Here is a 21,204-nt window from a genome sequence, read left to right as displayed (position 1 = left end):
GAGACCCAAGTTTTGCGCCTCACCAGATCTTTGCTGTTACACTACCATCACAAGTCGCGAATACTGCAGCAGGCAATGGCAGCCAGCCAGTGTTTACCCCGGTACCCCTCCCCACCAGTGAAAGATGAATGCAATGTAGGAGGTTAGAGTCAGCCCCAACATATGTTGCCTAACTGTGGCTGCTTTTCTTGCTGAGCGACCAGAGCTGATATAAACAGTAACAACATCATCCCCGGCAGCAAGCTAAGACACACATGCACACTAATTGGCTGACAATGCTTCTATTTTGCTTGCATCTGCCTGTAAATTGTTCTCCTAAATCAGTCTGGATGCCATCCAGGTGCATGTTATGAGCAATGGAAATGTAATGGCAGTGGATGTCTCCACCTTATTCCACAAATGCAGAAATAGACATTCCAAACATTTTATTTTGTGGGCCACGTCTGCTAACTAATATTGACCAGCATTAACTAGCTTGAAGGCCACAACTACAATTTGCTTTAAAGAGAAAATCGATCGAAATGTCAGGGAAATGGCTACACGCATCCTCTACACTAAGGTCTGATGGCAGCCTAAAACAAGAGAGCAGAATAAAATTTTAAAAGTAAAGTCACAGCACAAGGTAATGATTGGCAGGTGATTCCGTGGATGATGAAATTACCTAGTTGAGGAAGAAAGTAATTTTACGAACACGTTTAAATATAGCTGGGGCGCAAGACTCCTTAACACTAGAAAGGCCAGAGCTGATGCCATGAGGCATTTGCACTTTTAAATGTGAATTACTCCACGACTTTTCCTAAATAGAAATCAACACGGTAAAGAAATACAGGCAGCTTCTTCACAGAAATCCAATGCCAGCCAATACTCAAGCAGATAGCCTACTGGTACCCAGGTGTGAATGTGTTGCTATCCTCCAAGCATGCTATTCAGCAACTGAATGAAATTGCACCAGGATGCACTGTGGGAAGGGGGTGTGATGCTCTGGGCAATGTTCTGCTGAGAAACCCTGGGTCCGGGCATTCATGTAGATGTCAATTTGACACGTGCCATCTACCTAAATGGTTTCGGAATAGGTACACCCCCTCATCGGTAATTGAGGGGGGTGTAACGGTATTCCCCAATGACAGGGGTCTCTTGCAGCAGGATAATGCGCCCTGCCACACAGCACAGATTGTTATGTCCATGTTATGTTCATGTTTTACGTGGGAATCGACTGATTTTGGAGAATTCTGGTAAAGTAATTTTTGTGAATTATTATCCAGTCTATCCAAACCATGCAACAATGTGAAGATTGATAAACTTAATAAAGTAAATTCAGACTTTCTATTACCCCCAGTCTAACTCAGAAGTTAATTTTGATCTATTGACTTCTGGTAGAGTCATGGCAGACCATGGTTTCCTGGCAGGACAACTGTGATGGTTTCAGAGACATGGTTTGCATAACACGTCCAATCAGTGAGTTAAATACACCACTCTCATCACGTGTGCTACGATTGCCAGGACAAATACTGAATCTCATCTGAAAACCTTATGTAAGGTTTGCATAATACCTGCCAGGGAACATCCCCTACAGCACATTATGTCTATAAATTGGTATCCAAAAGGTAATAGAAAAGGCTATCCCCCATCACTGACATGAGAAATCATGCTTTGGTAGTATCTGTGCAATGTTCATTATTTACCTGGGGGTCTTACCAGCATTAACTTCACCAAAGATGCCTTTATTCTCTTTCACATTTGAACAAAGATACATGTTCAGCATTATAGTGAACCTTATTCCATCTGGTGTGGGAGTAAAAACAATATGTAATGGAGCAAACATGTTGTATGACAAGCAAACAGTAGTTTTAAAACGTAACCTTGATCAGACTGAATTTAACTCGACGTACCGAATGGGCAAGGTTTCGATAAAGCTCGTCTGATTCGGGTGGATGGTGATGGTGGTGGCAGTACATGGGAAAACTGCACAAGGAGAGAGCTATGGGAGGTAGGGCAGAGTCTGGCATAGCACACTGAGAGGGAGACCAGGGCCAATGTGAGTGTGGTGACTTTGCTGTCAGTGAGATGGATGGACAGATCCCCTCGGAGTTGACAAGTCATGAATGGAGACATCGGTGGTGGGATGAAAAGGCTCCTGGGTTCCATCTGCACCGAGAAGTGCAGGAACCATCGCATTATTCCCGGGGCCTCTGGAGAGTGCCTGTGTCTGCCCCAGCATATTTTATTCTGAAGCACTGCATCCGGACACTTGTCCTAAGCTGCCCCCACAAGTGGTCCGTTTTTCCAGCAATGTGTTTCCTTCTGCAGGGACACTGCATGCCCTGCATGGCTTATGATTAAACAGGAAGCCACTTTTCATTTGATTTTCTGTTTCATAATTATCAATATTTTATGATAGTGATTTACAAAGTATGCGGCGCCATGTGTACCAATCAAATGGATTCAGTGTTTGAATGGAAGAAATTATGAACAGTGTTGATTGCTTTTGCCAGTAATTTAATCTTCTTTCATCCCCATGGTGTCTCCATTCCACTCCCACAATATTCAGAAAATCGACCAGAAGGTGTAAACCAGTATTCTGTAAACATGTACCACAGTCAATGTTAACTACTGTTAGCACATAACTGTGGAGTGGAAAATAGGAGATGAAATCTCACATTCTCTGTGTGAAATTCTCAAATTCAGAACCGTCTCAGAAGCTCACTTTTCCTGCTGTTTCCCAGCATGCCCTCCTTGGTGTCCATTTATCTGTTCCATAGCTTGTAACCTTTATAATAATGGTAAGTATTTCAGGTTAAAACACAATTTAGCCTTTTGCTTAATTTACCTGTGCACCCTCTCACTTAACTCATGCAGACTAAAGCAAATCATATTCTGAGACCCAACAAAATGGCAAAGTAAAATAAATGGATTGTATACAGAAGAGTGTAAGAAGCTAAATTGGAATATTTAGCAAGTCAACCCCATTAGTGTTAATATACATTCTGACTTACATCCCTGCCCACATACATGTGCTATAAGCTTTGCCTTTTGCAAACCTAAAGTACATTGCTGTGTATAGATTATGCAGGAAATCATTCTAATAACAAAAAAGTACATGTATTTGTATGCTGTTCAGTGTAATGAATGTACAGAGAAGCATCAAAAGAAATAGGTTCATAACGTAACCTGTTAGTACATGTGTTAATAATAGAATAGCTCAATAATGTTCCAAACAGTTTATTTTGCTAAGCCTATTGTTTGGCTCATGTCTCTGACTGAGCCATTTGTCCAAAATATTATGGTAATGGGGGACTATGTATAAAAAGTGCTGCCATTTCTATATGGTGAAACCAAAATATATAAAAATACTCTTTATGCACGTGAATTGTTTGATTACAAATCTATAATTGTAGCAAATAGAAAAAACAATATGTATCTGTCCCAAAAATTATGGAGCCCCACTGTATGTTTGCAATAAACAGTTAATAAACGGGCGGCCTGTAGTGTAGTGGTTAAGGTACATGACTGGGACCCGCAAGGTCGGTGGTTCGATCCCCGGTGTAGCCACATTAAGATTCCCACAGCCGTTGGGCCCATGAGCAAGGCTCTTAACCCTACACTGCTCCAGGAGAGGATTGTCTCCTGCTTAGTCTAATCAACTGTATGTCGCTCTGGATAAGAGCGTCTGTCACATGCCATTAATGTAATGTAATGTAATAACAAGTTCTATTTCATTCAGACATTCTCTTTGTCTTTTTTCCAGCAATAAGCATTGTTTCCTTTTCCAGGCTGTTCCTACAAGTGTGAGTCAACCTTCTCATGGGACAGGGGTGTCAGGGCCCCCTGCAGTATTCCAGATGTAAAACCCCACGCTAACCCAACGACGGAATTTAGCGAGGGCTGGAGGTATCAGCATGCTTGTACTTCTGGTGTTGCTGAAAGAATATTAGTAGGGTTAAATATTAGTGTCCCCTATGCGGAGAGTCTAGATCAGCCAATAAATAAACCACAATACAAAGACAGTAGTACCACTCTGCCTTCCGCTCTTTACTGGTCCGGGCTGACCAGGAATCTCCACAATAGGGCCAATACATTCACCTTTGTTATATCTGACTCCATTTAGAATAATAATTTAGATTAGTTATCTACCTTTTGTAGATGTCTTATTTATAATTTTGATCGCTATAGGAATCCTGTACTGAAATTTACTCTTCTGAACAGTCCTCTGCTGGTGCCGCCGCATGTCTTGTGCATTATGTGCACGTCTCACGAGCTGGCTAGATATCTGCAGTCATTCCAGAGGTCGCAGGAATAGCTACTCTTGGGTATATCTGTTTACAGCCTAGGGACCCAAGAAGACCAACTAGCTACGGCTGTTCTCGTCATGAATGAACTACCACACGGAGGCGAGGGATTTACCATCAGAGGTCTACGGGTGCTATACGCCGTGATACACTAAGCATAAATTATCATCCTCCCTAGACCAACTCGAGGGGGTAACCAAGCATTCCCTGTGTAACATTGAGTGTCAGTAAGCGAAACCACACAGATCAAGTTTAAACAATTTATTTTACCAGGCAGGTTACATACGTAATTACACACTAGTTCCAAAATAAAATATAAAAGCATTAGAAAGGAAACCAAATTACGGAGTCTTAAAAGTCATACCTGGTAATAAATGCTACAAATGGGAGTCTCACTACAGACACCTTGTACATAGAATTTGCGTGCATAGTGTGCACAGGAGTCTGATTGCATCCTCCCCAATTGCTTGGTTAAATCCAAAATCAGGCGTTTTATAACCATTTGGAATTTGGAGCCAGGCCTCCCCAGGAAACGAGATCTGATCAGGGGGGTTGAGGCACATGGTTTTCACTGGGGCAGAGCTCCACACAGTTTCTCCTTGGTTCCTGGTTGGTTATGATGTCCAAGGTTTGCTGTTGCAGAAACTAGACTATTACACCAGTCGCACTGAACCAATCAGAATAACACCAAACATTACTATATTCTGACCTGGGATTATCATGAAACATCTTTATGCCATCTCCAGTATTCCTGTGCTCAAACCCTGTAAGGAATGTTTTTCAGTCCACATTGGTCAAGATTAATAAAGTGGCAAAACGTTTCTGATTGCCCCTTAAAAGGCACTGCAGAGAAGTATTGACCATTCAGAAATGAAAACTATAACTGTAGCACAATGTAACAGTGTAAAGACTATGATCAGATTGTATGCATGCAGCATCAATGACAGAAAGACTAAAATAATGTTTTAAACATTGTTTTTTGTTTTAATCACTTTTCTGCAATAGTCCACTGAGACTGGTCCAATCATGAATAACTTGACGTTTTTCTTGTTGGAAAAAAACCCCTCATCATTGCAAAGAAAGAAAACTATTGGTCATATAATAATTTTCACAATATAATGGTTTAAATATGCACACACAGACCCATAGACACACACATGCGTGCACAGACGTGTGCATACACACACACGCACACACAGACCCTCAATGGACACACAAAGATTTGGAAGCTCTGGTGTCTCTCCGGGGTGCCAAATATTTTCTCACATCTGAGTGATTTTCAGCGAGTTATCCATCTTCCCACATGATTAAATGTATCCCAGTGCTTTGCCAAAGTATAGCCCAGGGAAAGAGAATGGTTAGATGTTTTGATATTTATAAATCCGGCCTACAGTACATGGGCATTTGTCTCTGTTTTATTGATGCATCTAACGGAACTAATACTTTTAACTATTGAATATTTTCTGATATAAATGATTCAATAAGAATATACATTTTAATATACATTTAACATAGATCTAATTTTATTTTTCAGGGTGAATGATTATTCTAACTGTGCAAATAATTCCTCACTCTGTGGGTGTTCTGGGGAAACAATGGTCAGTGGGGGACTGGGTGATGCTGATGGGTGATTGCTAAGTAGGACTTACCCCAGCTGAAAAGTACTCATCATGAATTCATCCATTATGATAATGATATTCTTCTTATTCTTATTCTCTTCTTCACATACCGACACACATACATACACACACATAGGAACATGCAAAGATGGTAATAAACATCTGGTTACAGTGCATCAGCCAGCAGCATACAAAGACATGTGGATCTGTCATGGTAGGACAAGTACAGTAAAGCCAATGTATCCCAGGAGCAAGAGAACAAGAATAAATTCACCCTTCAAAAAGCAGCAAGTATCAACATAAAGGGCCTTATTTTCCGGTGCCTGCTGTGTTGCGTGCTGGTGTGCTGATGATTTTGCATTTTCTGGACAATCCAGAAGCCACTGGTAATTTCAGCATTAGGCTATCGTCGACAGGTAGCCTGAAGATCAAGTTCAAGTATTTGGGTCAAGTTCACTTTGTAACACCCGTTTCCACTCCACAAAGAAAATCACTCAGTTCAGTTTAGTAAGCCATATCATTCATAGGAATAATTAAGGAATTGATAGCCTGTGTTATAATCTTCCCTGGTTTTATTTTGTTTAGCATAAATGTAAAAAATACTTAATAATTTGTCAGTATTTCTTGGTTATAGATAGAAATCAGTGCAAGTCTGTACCTGTCGCAAAAGTGCTTTTGGGGAGAAACATCAGCCTTATTCTCATCTTCCATCGTATTCATAGAGACTACGGAAATCGCCAATCCAACCTGCACAATATGCATGGATCTTAATGGTAATTTGATTGGATATGAATGAATCAAGGTGCACCACATTCACTGACAAAATAGTGAACATAATCCAGCTCATTTCCACCTGCCCACCCACCATGGCATGGCCCATTAGCGCAGTCACCTGGTGAGTCGTGTGGTGTACTGGGTGAACCCCTCGCTTGACTTCAGAAAATGCCAAGATTCAGTACCACACCCAGCACTCCATGCATCTCACCTGGTGACGGCGCCAATGCACCTTGCAAAGTTGATTCCGGAAAATATGGCCCAAAGAGGCTGCTTTTTTGAACAAGAGTGAATCTCTGACCATCAGACCCTCCTCTTATACATTATTGCTATCAAACCAACCACCTCTTGTACACAGCTTGTTAGCTATTCATTTCATATTTAGCAGCACTGGGGCTTGTTACAGTGCGTGGGAAGACCTGTAACTGTTCTCTCTCTGTCTCTCTCAAGAACATACTGTCAGCTTTTATTAAAGGGTATTTTTATACATTATGGTTTTCACCATGATACTGAATAATGTTGGCTCCACATGTATTCCTGATTAGTTAGGTGTGTTCACTCGCTTCCTTAGTGCAGGTCTAAGACAGCTTTTAGTGTCATGTCTTGATTCTGAGTGGTCCCCTTCATCCGATGTTGCAGGATTTAGTTCCTGCACAATGGCAATATAATGAAATAATGAAACTGGTGGTTTGATGAGCATGGGGGAAATGTGAATCCATTTGAGTCTTTATCGGAGATTCTGAAGCGGGTGTATTTCTACCTCCACCAGCAAGGCATGATTTGGAGCCACGTACAGTACCTCCTATGAAATACCAGAAGGTGGTAGAGTCTATGCTACAGAGGATACTGTACAGTACAAGCTGTCCTGGTGACATGTAGTAGCTCATCACCCTTTTAAGTGTCTTCATATTAATGTGTCTACACTTTATTAACAGCTTAACTGATTAAGCAATGTTGTACCCTGACAGTCAGACCATGGATTGAAGGTCTCTGGCTAGTACTGTGGAAAGCACCACAGAAATAAAATGTATAATTATTATTTTATGATTATCGGTAAAAGAAGATTTATGGCAAACTGAAATTAAGTCCCTCAAACTTTCCTCATGTTTCAAGGTTGATGAAGGCCTGCTTATAACTTTGCAAAGGTACTGTATAGTTTTAACTGACATAAAACCTAATTGCTTTGGAACTGATGGAAGGTAAATGCTGAATACATATTGAGGTGAATAACGAACTGTGGGAACAGTGCCACTATCTGCCAAGCTCATCGCTGCAATATGGCAATGAGGTTTCTCAGAGCTGCCAATAAATCCTGCAACTTTTCAGTGACCCTTATTTTCTTGTGTATGCCTTCATGGCATGAAATAGATGATAAAGGGCTCTTTGTGGCTTGTTGAGATATGATACAGAAAAATAATTAGGATTGGGAAACATTGGGATTGTAACGGGAATTCTGTTGAGAACCTGCGTTTCTCTTTCTGTACCAGGCTCTTTGACGGTACACTTCAGTGGCCCTACCATCACTTTGCTCCACAAATAATGGTTCTCACTAGAGGCGATATTTGAACAGCAATCACTCAAACTTCACACAACATCACATCTGTTTAGCACATTCCTTTCATTGGACTTGACAGACAACCATGTTTTACTGCTGTGTATAAGATGGTGCCTATTGCAAAATGTGATTATATACAGTTTCATAGTAATTTTAGCATAATCACAGTGTGTTTCAGATGTTTCCCTCTGAGAATAATAATCTTTGATGACAATAACAAGTCATTCATCCTACCCAGGCTCGTAATCTGTTCTAAGTCTAAAGAATACTGTCTGCAGGACTGCAGCAAGCACACTACAATGGTCCTTGCTAATCTGTATTCTAAGGAAACAAGTGAGAATGAAGACATGAATTAAATCTTACTTCACTAAATTATACTATTTCAAGGTCAAACATTGAATACATGTGTGGAGAGATGAACATGCAGGTATGCACAGTAATAGTGTACACGTGGTCGGCATTTGTTTCTGTGTGTATGATCAGGCACTTAGGTAGTGATCCAGTGAAATCAACGAACCAGAAAGGTGGAAGAATGGTGGAAAGATATATTTGCTTATCAGCAAACTGCAAATTTATTTTTCTGCAAAATAGAACTCAGCAGAGATTTAGAGAGGGGGGAAGTTTTTTGAACATACCTGCATAATACTGCAATAGCATTTTATATGACAGTTAATTCACAAAGATAACATTTCTATTACATTAATCTGAAAAGCAATATATTGTACTGTTGGTGCTATATTACGCAGGTCATCTGATAACCAGGGGAAAGTACAACTTTAAGAAACAATAATGTTTTCTTATTCATATTACTGTGTGCGTGTGTGTGTGTGTGTGTGTGTGTGTGTAGGCTACATTGTGTTCATGCACTCAAGTGAGAGCTTGGGTATGTCTGTGCTCATTCATGTATTTGTGCATGTGTATGCCTTGAGCAGGCATGTGTGAATATGTGGTCAGTGCACACATGCACACCTGCAAGCAATTCTAGCTAATGAAGATTTCACATGTGTACATGAACAGTCAACTGGGCACCCAGCCGGTGTGTCAAGCCAAAGCACTGGCCCAATGCAGTGATGTGCCCCATAGTCTGGAGTCAAACGTATGACAGGTCTGACTGCGTTCCACGGGCAAATGCACAATTGATCATTGCCTCGCCCATGGAGGTGGCAATATTCCACTATTCCCCACCTCATACTGAGTTGACTGGGGATGCAGCTTCAATTGGCCAGCAACTACAACCGGTGATTCTAAAACGAGGAACAAAGAAAAATGGGAATAAAAAGAAAGAAAACAATAATGCAAAGCAATTAGAGTAACAAACTGGCAAAATATCACATTGACTGCAGTCTCATTTCCAACCATGTCAAAAATAATGTGAAAAAGAACAATATACAACAGAAGGGCTTATAGAAGAGGTATACTCCTGTGCAATTTCATTCAGTTCGGCTACAATAAACAAGTGAGTATTAACGTCTCCTGAAAAGGAATGGCTGAGCATACAGGAGGGATATTGGGTTCATGTGTTAGATAGCGTTTTACAGTTGGCTATCTTCCATGAAGGGGCCTCATAATGTCTTTTGACAGCTATGAAATACAGTGAAGCCTTCTCTTCTGCCTGCAAGCATTTATGCACAAAGCCTCACATTATGATGGCACAGACATTTTAAACTGGCGACAGGAGCTTTCCTTTTTGTAGTCTTAAGCAAAATATAATTTCATGCTGGATTACCCCTATTGACCAGCAAGAAAGCGAAGGAAAGCATGGAATCTGTCCTCTAGGCTTTGAGGTCTTCATCAGGTCATCTCAAACATTTATATTATTTTGTGTGTTTGTATGTGTCTGTGTGTGTGTGTGTGTGTGTGTGAGTGAGAGAGAGAGAGAGCGAGAGAGAGAGAGAGAGAGAAAGAGAGCAAGAGAAAGAGAGAATGAACCTAATTCTAGAACCACTCATACCAACAGATTTGTTCTTAAATCACTTGTACGACTGATTTAAAGTGACTGTACAGGTAAATCTCTGAATGGCTGCAAACTACATTGAATGCCGTTATTTTATGTATTAAGCATCAGCAAAATTACAGAAATCAAATGCATTGCAATATCAACATATATCAGACTAACCATTTCCATCTATTCCTATGTGGGGATTGAATGGGAGTTGAATTTATTACCTGACTCCCATGGTGGTGCAGTGGATAACATCATTGCCTGAACAACATCCCACGTTCCAATCCCGACCAGGTGGCCTTTCTCCATGGAGTTTATCTATTTTTCTAGCTATTTTTCAGCTCTTAATCCATCTTCTGACCTTATCCCTCTCCCAGACTTCCCCCTTCTTCAAAACAATAAAAAGATTGAATAAATAAAAACTTTTTTTTTCAGCATTTTGATCAGCTGATTTCAGGCAGATTAAAGAGCTGGTCATGGCTTAAGTTGCAAAGCGGTCGATGTTTCACTTCATGCCTCTGCTTTTAATTCCAATAATTCTAGTTCAGTGTGCACACTGGGTGTGATACGACCAGACAGACTTAAGCTTTTTCCACTGCTGCAGAAAAGTATTTATCATTGTTTTGCTGATACAGTTCATGTTCACAAAGGACAAATCACTCTTATGGGAGGCTGTGCATTGACTGCACAGGATCCCTGAGGAATGGCAACAGCAGGAAAGATGTGAGTCCTGGAAAACAGCTGGAAATGTGGCAGGCCATAAAAATATGAGTTATGTTTGCTGATCGGTGCAGTTTTTTTTTTTGTGTGTTCCCCTCATCCTGCTGTGTGAGGACAGGTGCAGCTGCACCTGTAATGAGGTCCTACGAATGGACAGAGTGAGAAAAATGTAGAGAGAGGGATTAAGGAAAAAATGCATTTCGGGTGAAAAGGTTTACCGGACCTAATCTACAACTGGTATACAAGAAAATATCAGACCACATTTCTTTAAGGTTCAAAAATAGGTGTGAAGGATCATTTTGGTTATTCGTAAGCCATGTCGCTAGTTAAAGGTGACTTACAGTAAATGCACAAATCCAATTCTCTCACGTGACTTTTTACTAAATTCAACTGATTTAGAAAAGGGATTATAAATTGTACTGAATGCAAGGGGTTCATTTCTTTTCTTGTTTTTTTTCAAATGTGTCTTTTTGAACTTTGGTTAACCTGTCTGGCCTTCCCTGTTTTTCTGTTTTGTGTTTGGCTGGACATTTCAGTTTGTTTACTTTGTTTAAACTCATATGCGGCTTCAGATCTAGAATGTAGATCTATGATCTAGAAACAAGACTTGATTCTGAAAGCGTTCTTATACCTGCACAATATAAGTGATTAAATACACCTGACTAATCAGGTAAACCCTGAAATGAAAGCTGAAATTCTGCACTTTATTCACATAGTTATCACATAGTTATTTTAATTGTATGTATCGAGTGAAAACAACAACAAATGTATTACTGTCTAAATACTTATGGACCAATTACTCACAAATACACAGCACGTTCCTTTAGCACTTCTCTCCCAGCTGCTATGTTCAATGATCAGTATTACCACTCTGAGTTATCTCCATAACTGCACTGTGTAAAATCTGGACGCTCCATGGACTGTAGTAAAAAGAGATGTTCTGGGTTTTACTCATTGCAGTGATCCAGCTCAGTAATCCGGCTTTGTGGAACAGGCCTCAGGTGAACAGTAATCGCAACAAACCATGGACAGAAAGATTTCAGTAATTAACGTACATCACTGAAGATGATGAGACGTCAGTGGCACCAGTGTAATGAGATGAGAAAAGTGTGACCAAATGCAGATGGAACTGTACTATTTTTGGAGGAACATTTGTGTGGTCTTTATAGTATTCTATGAAAATGTTGGATTTGGTACATGGATTTTCTGATTTGACTATGAATACTTAATGCATCTTACAGTTTATATTAAATGCATTCATGTTTTACTGTCAAATACATAACCATTTACCATTTTAGTGGTAAATGTTTTTTGTGCTTATGAGTACAGTATGAAAGTTTTTTATATCATTATTTGGTCTGTGATCATCAGACTAGGTCTGTCCCCAGTGGACAAAATGTAATGCATATACACATATTGTTTTGTGTGGTTGTAATTGTATTACAAAGAGTTCAATATTCATGGATGAATAATACCCTGTAGTCCATGACATGACAGTATCACAACATGATAATGTAAGCATTATAAAGCATTCATAATACTCGGGGAGGAAATAAAAAGATAATATAATATACAGTTCATATTTATCATTAGCATTTCTTTTAATGGTAATTTGCTTTTGAGAGGAATGATTTGGTTAATCCTGTGATCTCTGTGGACAGCTAACTAGCTAGAGTGCTGCATGTGAACCATACAGGAATACATACAATTCATAATCAGGACATTCTAAATACAGGACACCTGTTTTGAGGGATTTCTGCCAACTCCTCCTTACAGAATTCAGCCAATTAGATCACATTGGAAGGGTGTCTGGCATGAACTGTCCGCTTCAGATCCTCCCACAGCATTTCAATTGGATTTAGAAAAGGACTTTGACATGGCCAATCCAAAACACAAACCTTCTTCCTCTTGAGCCATTCTTTGGTAGAATTGCAAATGTTTTTGAGATTATTTTATAGCTTTCCCTGATGTTCTCTCCCGACCCTGTTCCTGATGGCCTGTAAGATCTCTCCTCAATGCATGGTATTTTGCACTTACCTGTATGGGCAACGTCAACCTGACCCAGTTTCTTATCTCTATTTATCAAAATCCTGCCCAAACTCTTTCCTAAAGCTCTCTTCTTTGATTGGTTAAATTGATTATCAATTATTTACCCACATGATTCTATTGACCTACTTTAACCAATGCAACTTGGGGTTCGCTTACATTTTCACCTGCACTAATTACTTTTGAATTTAGTTTCTCTGTTACAGTACAAAAACAATATAAGTGCGTATCCAGGTGGTTAAGTGGTCTACTAATACCTAGTTCAGAGGCTACACCACAGGTGAGCCAAACCAAAATGAATGAATTAATAAATATATAAGTAAGTAAGAACAAGTATATGAATAATTAAATTTGAGCAACTAACATAAAAGTTTACCTGCTCGCACGTACGTACTTCTGCCTTCATAACAACTCTATTTTATTTATCAGTAACATATGGCTCATAATGGACTAATTAGCTATATACTGTAGAGTAAAAGCCTGCCAGTTCAGGTGTTGATATGAGATGACAGGCTTCTAATTCCTTGTCAATCATAGTGTACAACTACAGAGTATTTTAACAACCATCACAATTATTGAAAAAGGATCATTAAACTTAGTTGCAAACTACAAGCAGACTGTCAAAGACTGAGTCAAGGCAGCTGGCTAGCTACTTTTCTTTCATCTCTCTCAATACTGTAATATTATTGTATTTTTTATGATTAAAAAATGAAAACAGATGCAAATGGAGAAAGAGGTTGCCAGTCACTTTCTATTCAGACCCTGGGAGAATTTGTCTCCTGTCATAAGATTTGATTAACATGTTCGATTAAGTCATGGAGGCTGGAAAGAAAATGGTAGAAGTGGTTTTCTTTTGTTCTCAACCTCCGTAGAAGCCTGGTGGCGCATCCAGCGAGTGTTTCAATTCTGCCCACCTGCTGCTCACTATCTGTTTCTCCAGCTGCTCCACTGCCAGGCACATCATGCTGTCAAGGGACCGGGCAGGAGCCACAGGTGGCCTCGCAAACCTACTGTGACAACCAGGAGGCCCTGCAGTTCACACATTCTCTGGTCACTGCTTCCTGGGCAATTAATGATGGTGTAGAACATATTGAAAGATAGAAAATGAGAAGGAAGCTATTACTTTTGAAAAAGCCTTTTTTTCTTCCTTAATCTTGAGTTGAATTACTACAGTTGAACTATTTTGGAGCATTTCTTTCCCTTTTATAAAGCTATAACAAAAGGAAAAATCTCATTTTAAAAGCTAATGAGCTGGCAACAGGCTATACCTGTATCCATATTATTTGGAGATCAGCCAAATTATTCATTTTGATTTTTTCAATTTGTCTGCATTTGCACAAATATTATCCGTGCCACTTGTGTCCTAATGGAAATCCCATTTTCTTTTAATTTAGGGCTTCATGAAATGCCAGCGTCCCAAAAGGAAAACAGTATTAAAATCATTAGAACAGATGGGAAATCTTTCCTAAGACTTAACATAATTAATTTTTCTCATTGGCCAATTCTACATAGAGTATGCCTTAAATGTATGCTTTTCCTGACAGATCCTCTATTCCACAATGATAGCCATGACACAATTATTTAGTATTGCAACATGCATTTTAGGTTCAGTACATTTCTTTATGGTACAACAGATGGAAATATAGTAGTAGGAGTAGGAAACATAGCCTTCTAAAAACAAATTAACCTTTCAAACCACACACTATGCATACAGTACATGACAACACCTGAAAACAAACGTTCTCCCTTCCTTGATGTTGCATACAGTAATTACAACAATTACAACATTGATGTTGAATTAAACTATGAAATGTTGAAATTCCAGACTACAATGGTATATGAATGTTTAATGAATTAAATTAGCAACATTGGCCATTACAAGCAGTGTGAACTTTCTAGGTCATGAGCTATAGATGAGCTTTCAAAGGAAATTACATTCACACAGTTAAAAAGCAAATACCTGTCTCACATTATAAGCTGAACCTTAAATGCTGCTGAAATGCATAATGCACAATACTGTGTGTTTCCGATGCAGCCTAATTACGGGTAAGTGGCTTTGCTGAATAAATTGTGAAAAGGAATATGATTGTCAGAGGATTTCTGTATCCAATCTGCTGTGAAATGAGGTTGTAGTGGGTGATGGAAGACAACTGCAATAAACGATTTTACGAAGGACACATGGCTTCACTTCTGTCTGTTGATTGAGGATCAGTCACTTTGAACAGATTCAGAAGAAAATATACATACTTTAGAGGAATTCATAATTTTGGAAATTATGTTATGTTATTGAATATTATTAATACAACATGCAGTGGTTGTTGTGTACTAACTCAGTGTCTCACCTTTGCATGCTATATATATATATATATATATATATTTTTTTTTTTTTGTGATGACACCTATGGAGAAAAGTGTGTTTCGAATGAACCCATTGATTATTACAGGCTTGAATGATGTCCCTGGTGTAGCTTTCACATATTTTCTTTTCAAGATTTTCTCACTGACAGTTCAAGTATTTGAGAAGGGGTTGTTGAAATAATATAACAAAGTCTATTTTGAGGAAGAGTGGACTGCCAGAACATTCCAGAAGATGTCTTCATTACATAAAAAACAAAGAAATGTGAGCAATGGAAACATATTTTATGAATGGAAAAACATTTGTATCACATGGATAGCCTGTAGCCCTAAGCTCTCAATAGTTTTCTGTGTATCTAATAATGAATTATCCTTACATTCTAACAGATGTATGCAAAGTCATACAATAAATCTGATTCAAAGCAACATAAATGCTCATATATGAATAGCAGTTATTTAAAACTAAAATGGAGTCTTGTGTCTGGTATCGATTTACCTATTTAGTCTCTGGAAAACATTATTGATCCAGGAAAGATACATGTCCACATCTCTCAGAACTTAAAAGGAAAAGGTAGTCAATAACTTTGATTAATCAGCGCTGTATAGCATTTTTGTTGTGCTTTTAATGAGCTTCCCTCCCTCAGGGCTTTAGTGTAGTGGAAAGTAACAATGTGTTTTTGTGAAGTGTCCATAGCTCAGTGTACATCGGAAACCCCCACCCCACACTGGTTTTATTTTTTTCACTTGAATTCAAAGAGGTGACTTCACAGCGATATGGCATACAGGCTGAGATTTCACACTGTATACGCCTCACAAAAGATGCAGTTACTGCCTTTTCCTAAAGATAGAATGGATAGAATGAATTTCAGACAGAATGGTCCGTATGTTCAGAAGAACCCACAAATCTCTGCAAAAGAGCTGCATAAAAGAGTAGCAAGGTAGTAGGTCTAGCTGTTCAAGGACAATAATACAACATACTTTAAACAACAAAGAGCTACATGGCAGAGTTGTCAGTAAGAACGACCTCAACACAAAGCTCTGAAGTATGCAAAAGAAAACATTAAGAAGCCTGAAACCTGTGCTTTGGACTGACAAAACCAAAATTGGACATTTTAACCACCACCAAAGAAGATATGTTTGGAGAAAAAAAGGTGAAGCCTTTGTAGAGAAGATCACCTTGCCAACTGTGTGGTAGCTGGAGGCACAGGAAATATTGTGCAAGTGGAAGGAAGAAGGCAAATGTTGGTTTCCAAGGTTTTGGAATGGACACCACAGTGCCCAGACTTGAATATTATTGAAAATCTGGCAAGATCTCAAACATACTGTACATGCAAGGAGGCCAAAGAATATTGCTGAGCTAGAAGTGTTCTGCCAGGAAGAATGTGGAATTGAAGGACTCTTAGCTGGCTACAGGAAGCGTTTACAAGCTGTTATAGTTGCCCGAGGAGGAGTTACACAGTAAATAAAATTCCATTTTTGCTGGGTCCATAAATAATCTCTCTCTAAATAGTACTATTTATTTTGCAATTACCTAAAGCCAGTTGGTGAACAGTATCAACTTAATCAAGAGGACAAATGAGTTTTTAACATGTTCTATTGGCTAAAATAGCATAACATTACCACAGATATTCCTATAGGCATGATATTGCTACAGGCTTGTTTCTTGTAATACTGTTGATGTAACAAACAATATTATGTTCTGCAATTGTCAACCATGAACAATAAACAGATGTTATTGTTTGCAGTGTGTTGGTTTTGGTTAAATCAGAATTTGATTATTCAGAGTATTAATAATTGTGGGACTGGTTTCAGGCGTCATCCAAATCACCTTTTTTTTCACATAGTTCTGCTCCCCGTAGGAATATAATTAGCAATACTTTATATAGTTTAGCCGGTTCAAGGGCTGGAGAACTGGGAACATTCCACGATAACTAACTGAAAAAAACAATAATTCTACCAAAGTCACCACCACAAATGGCATGGAACACCTGACCATAGACACTGCAGCACCAGAACACTGTTTCACTCACCCTCCATCCCCAGCTACCTTTTCCCCTTTCAGCCAGCCTCACCATGCATGCACGCTGATTGTGCCTCTCTATTGCTGGCTGAACAAAAGCATGAACTTCATGGCAAGGCATGTAATTAGTGGGTAATAGCAGGTGCCTGGGTCAGGTGCCCTTTGTCTTATTTGCATATTTATCCAAGACAGGTTGAACTAATTGGCTGATAGCATCACAGCCATGTAATTTCGGAAAGCCCCGCTGGCAGACTGCACCACAGTCTGACTGACAGAATCGGCTCAGAACACGTACTGAAAGGACCGGGTGTCATAATTTCATCACACAGGCAGACAGAGGGGTTAGGTTTTCAGAGATGGGGGAGGGGTAATTAAAAGGCTTGTTAAAGTGTATTATAATATTACATGCTGTCTTGGATCCTGTGAAAATGATGATGGAATTCAGATGACAGTAAAAGTTCCTTGTAAACTTTTTTTTTCTTTTTGACTGGAAGGTAAACAGATCTGCCAAAAGTAGCAAAATTGATTGCAGAACCCCCATCACTGGAGTTCTTCCATATGCGTTTTCACAGAATGGTACACTTTGGCAGTAACAAAGAGAACAGATGCAGTGCTTTATGGGCTGTGTTTATGGTGAGGTGGCGAATACAAAGCAGTGACTATGTTGTTTTCTTGTATCTTAAAGAAATCTGACAAGCCTAGAACACATTTTTTAAATGCACTTTCGTAATGATACTTATAGGCTGCTGGGTGAAATTCCCAGGGCCAGGACAAAATTATATTATCATATTATCCCTGAGCCCTGGACAATAATATTTACCAGTTCGCAAACAAACCATTGCCCTCCACCTCCCTAACTCCAAATAGCTCTCCACTTAAAGTAAGCAAGCTGAAATAATTGTGTTATTAAAATTAAATGTGTATTCTACTTCTCCAAGGGAATGGGCTTCAGTTTACATTCATAATATAATGCAGAAAACAGATAATGGCAAGGCCATTGGTATTAACTGATATGGGCAGTAAAATATCATAATACATCATAATAATTTTGATATTGACCCCAGAATTTACATATCATAAAAAAATTTACAGTAACGTAGGGTACGGTACTCTTACATTAACACACCCTCTCCTCTTAGGAAATACTATATGAACGGTTGTGCATTACAGTGAAAGACTAGGAATGACAGGCATGGCATCTCCTTTGGGTCAGCTGCCACACAAGCCTTCTGATTGTAGATCATCCTGTGTTGCTCACTGCACCACACCATGCTAGTGACACAGCCTGTCCAGGCTAGGGGCCAAGCCCTCTGAACCAGCCCACCAATGAAGCAGAGAGACCGCCTGAAAACTCTGCCACCCCGTCTGCCATCCATCAGAGCCAAATCCATAATTGAAATAAATGAAGTTTCCTTTCTGATTTCATGGTAGAAACAGACACCTGCACTTGACCACGAATGCGTTATTAAGCGGTGAACACCCACACTACGGACCGAAGCTGACACTATCAATGTTTCTGGTCTGGCTTTTGACACCAGCTTTGGAGACAAGGCTAATGACAGCCCCTGACACAAGCTTATGAGGTTATATTAGATCAAGCGAAACAAATGTCACACTCACGACAATGTTGTGATGCAGATAGGGGTGGGCGGAGGCTGAGGGGAGGGCTCATATCCACCTGTCTTGGCTGAGTGGCGTTTTTTGGTCTCACATGAGCTCGCAGTGCAGACGGTCCCATTCAAAAGGATGCTGTTACCGTGAAAGAGCTTCAAAGCATCTGCTGCCTATGGAGCCTCTGAGCAGACACCATGTGTATGTTTGTGTGTGTGTGTGCATGCCTGAGTGTGTTTGTGTGTGCGTGAGTGCACGTGTCTGAATGCGCACGTATGTGCGTGAGTGCGTGTGTCTGAATGCGCACGTATGTGCGTGAGTGCGTGTGTCTGAATGTGTACGCATGTGCGTGAGTGCGCGTGTCTGAATGTATACGTATGTGCGCGTGTCTGAATGCGCACGTATGTGCGTGAGTGCGCGTGTCTGAATGTGTACGTATGTGCGTGAGTGCGCGTGTCTGAATGTATACGTATGTGCGTGAGTGCGCGTGTCTGAATGTATACGTATGTGCGCGTGTCTGAATGTGTACGTATGTGCGTGAGTGCGCGTGTCTGAATGTATACGTATGTGCGTGAGTGCGCGTGTCTGAATGTATACATATGTGCGTGAGTGCGCGTGTCTGAATGTATACATATGTGCGTGAGTGCGCGTGTCTGAATGTATACATATGTGCGTGAGTGCGCGTGTCTGAATGTGTACGTATGTGCGTGAGTGCGAGTGTCTGAATGTGTACGTATGTGCGTGAGTGCGAGTGTCTGAATGTGTACGTATGTGCGCGTGTCTGAATGTGCACGTATGTGCGTGAGTGCGCGTGTCTGAATGTGTACGTATGTGCGTGAGTGCGTGTGTCTGAATGTGTACGTATGTGCGCGTGTCTGAATGTGTACTCATGTACATGAGTGTGTGTGTCTGAATGTGTACGTATGTGCGTGAGTGCGAGTGTCTGAAAGTGTACGTATGTGCGCGTGTCTGAATGCGCACGTATGTGCGTGAGTACGCGTGTCTGAATGTGCACGTATGTGCGTGAGTGCGCATGTCTGAATGTGTACGTATGTGCGTGAGTGCGAGTGTCTGAATGTGCACGTATGTGCGGGTGTCTGAATGTATACTTATGTGCATGAGTGCGCGTGTCTGAATGTGCACGTATGCGCGTGCTCGGATGTTTGCATGTGTTTGAGGGTCACTCATAAATGTCAAAGTTAAATATGTAAAAACGCACGAGGTGTTTTTTCAATAAGCGAAAGCCCTGTTTTGTACAACTCACAGCTGCAGTTTTGGTGACAGATTACCTGGATGCAGACACAGACAGCCTTTCAGAGTTCAGTAAGCAGTGAGAATGTGGAGAGTGGATGCCTGCTAGTTTTCCAGCACAGGCTGCTACAGCGCTAAATCGCATGCAATATTCAGCTCCGCATCTCACCGCATACATATTTAATGAACACATTGCGCTTCAGGCCACAAATTGATCTAAGAAATTCCTCTTCATTGCAAAGCTGATTTGAACTTCCTTCCTTGAAATATATTGGCATTCCACTCTGTACAGGTGAGGGAAATATTCGGTTCAACATTTTTGGTTGTTAATTGTTGTTCCTTTTGACTGAGAAGAAACAAGAGACCCTCAGCTTTTCGTTATTCAATCAAACCCTTAATTTGAATTTAGTTACTTCACCATGGGGTTTTAATTCAACGAGCAGTCTTGCCTCATGAGTGAATTTTTGAATCATATATATTTAAGATACACTGTATCTGAATTCCCAACAGCAAAAATGCCTTACATACAGTACCTTTTGAATTAATAGCAAATAGCTACTAAGTGATGAAGCAACTAGAATGATGCAACTAGGAAGTAGCATCCCCACCATAGGAGTATTACACTCTGTAGACAAGTGCTCCCTTGTCCTTGAGTTTTCTGTTTTCTGTCTTTGTTTTCATGTTTCTTGTCCTTGTTCGCTTTCCGTAGTCTTTCACTCACCTGTGTCTCGTTAAATGTTTCCCTGCACTCGCACCTGTTCATCATCTCAGGTAATTTGTATTCATACCTCCGAGTTTCCCTGTTTCTTTTCCAGATTGTTGTACTATCCAGCAGTTTTCTGCCTGCCAGTTCAGTGTATCAACTGTATTTGTGTACCCCAACCTTGTTTTTAGATCTGCCTTATTTTGTTTCTGGACTACCTATAATCAAACTTCGCTCACCCCTTTTTTATTTCAACTCTTGGATTGTGTTTGGTACCGTTGCCTGTGGCGGCACGGACGGTGCAGTGGGTAGCACTGCCGCC

The sequence above is a fragment of the Conger conger genome, chromosome 3 (assembly GCF_963514075.1).
Source record: "Conger conger chromosome 3, fConCon1.1, whole genome shotgun sequence".
Taxonomy (NCBI): domain Eukaryota; kingdom Metazoa; phylum Chordata; class Actinopteri; order Anguilliformes; family Congridae; genus Conger; species Conger conger.
This window is presented reverse-complemented; position numbering follows the sequence as displayed.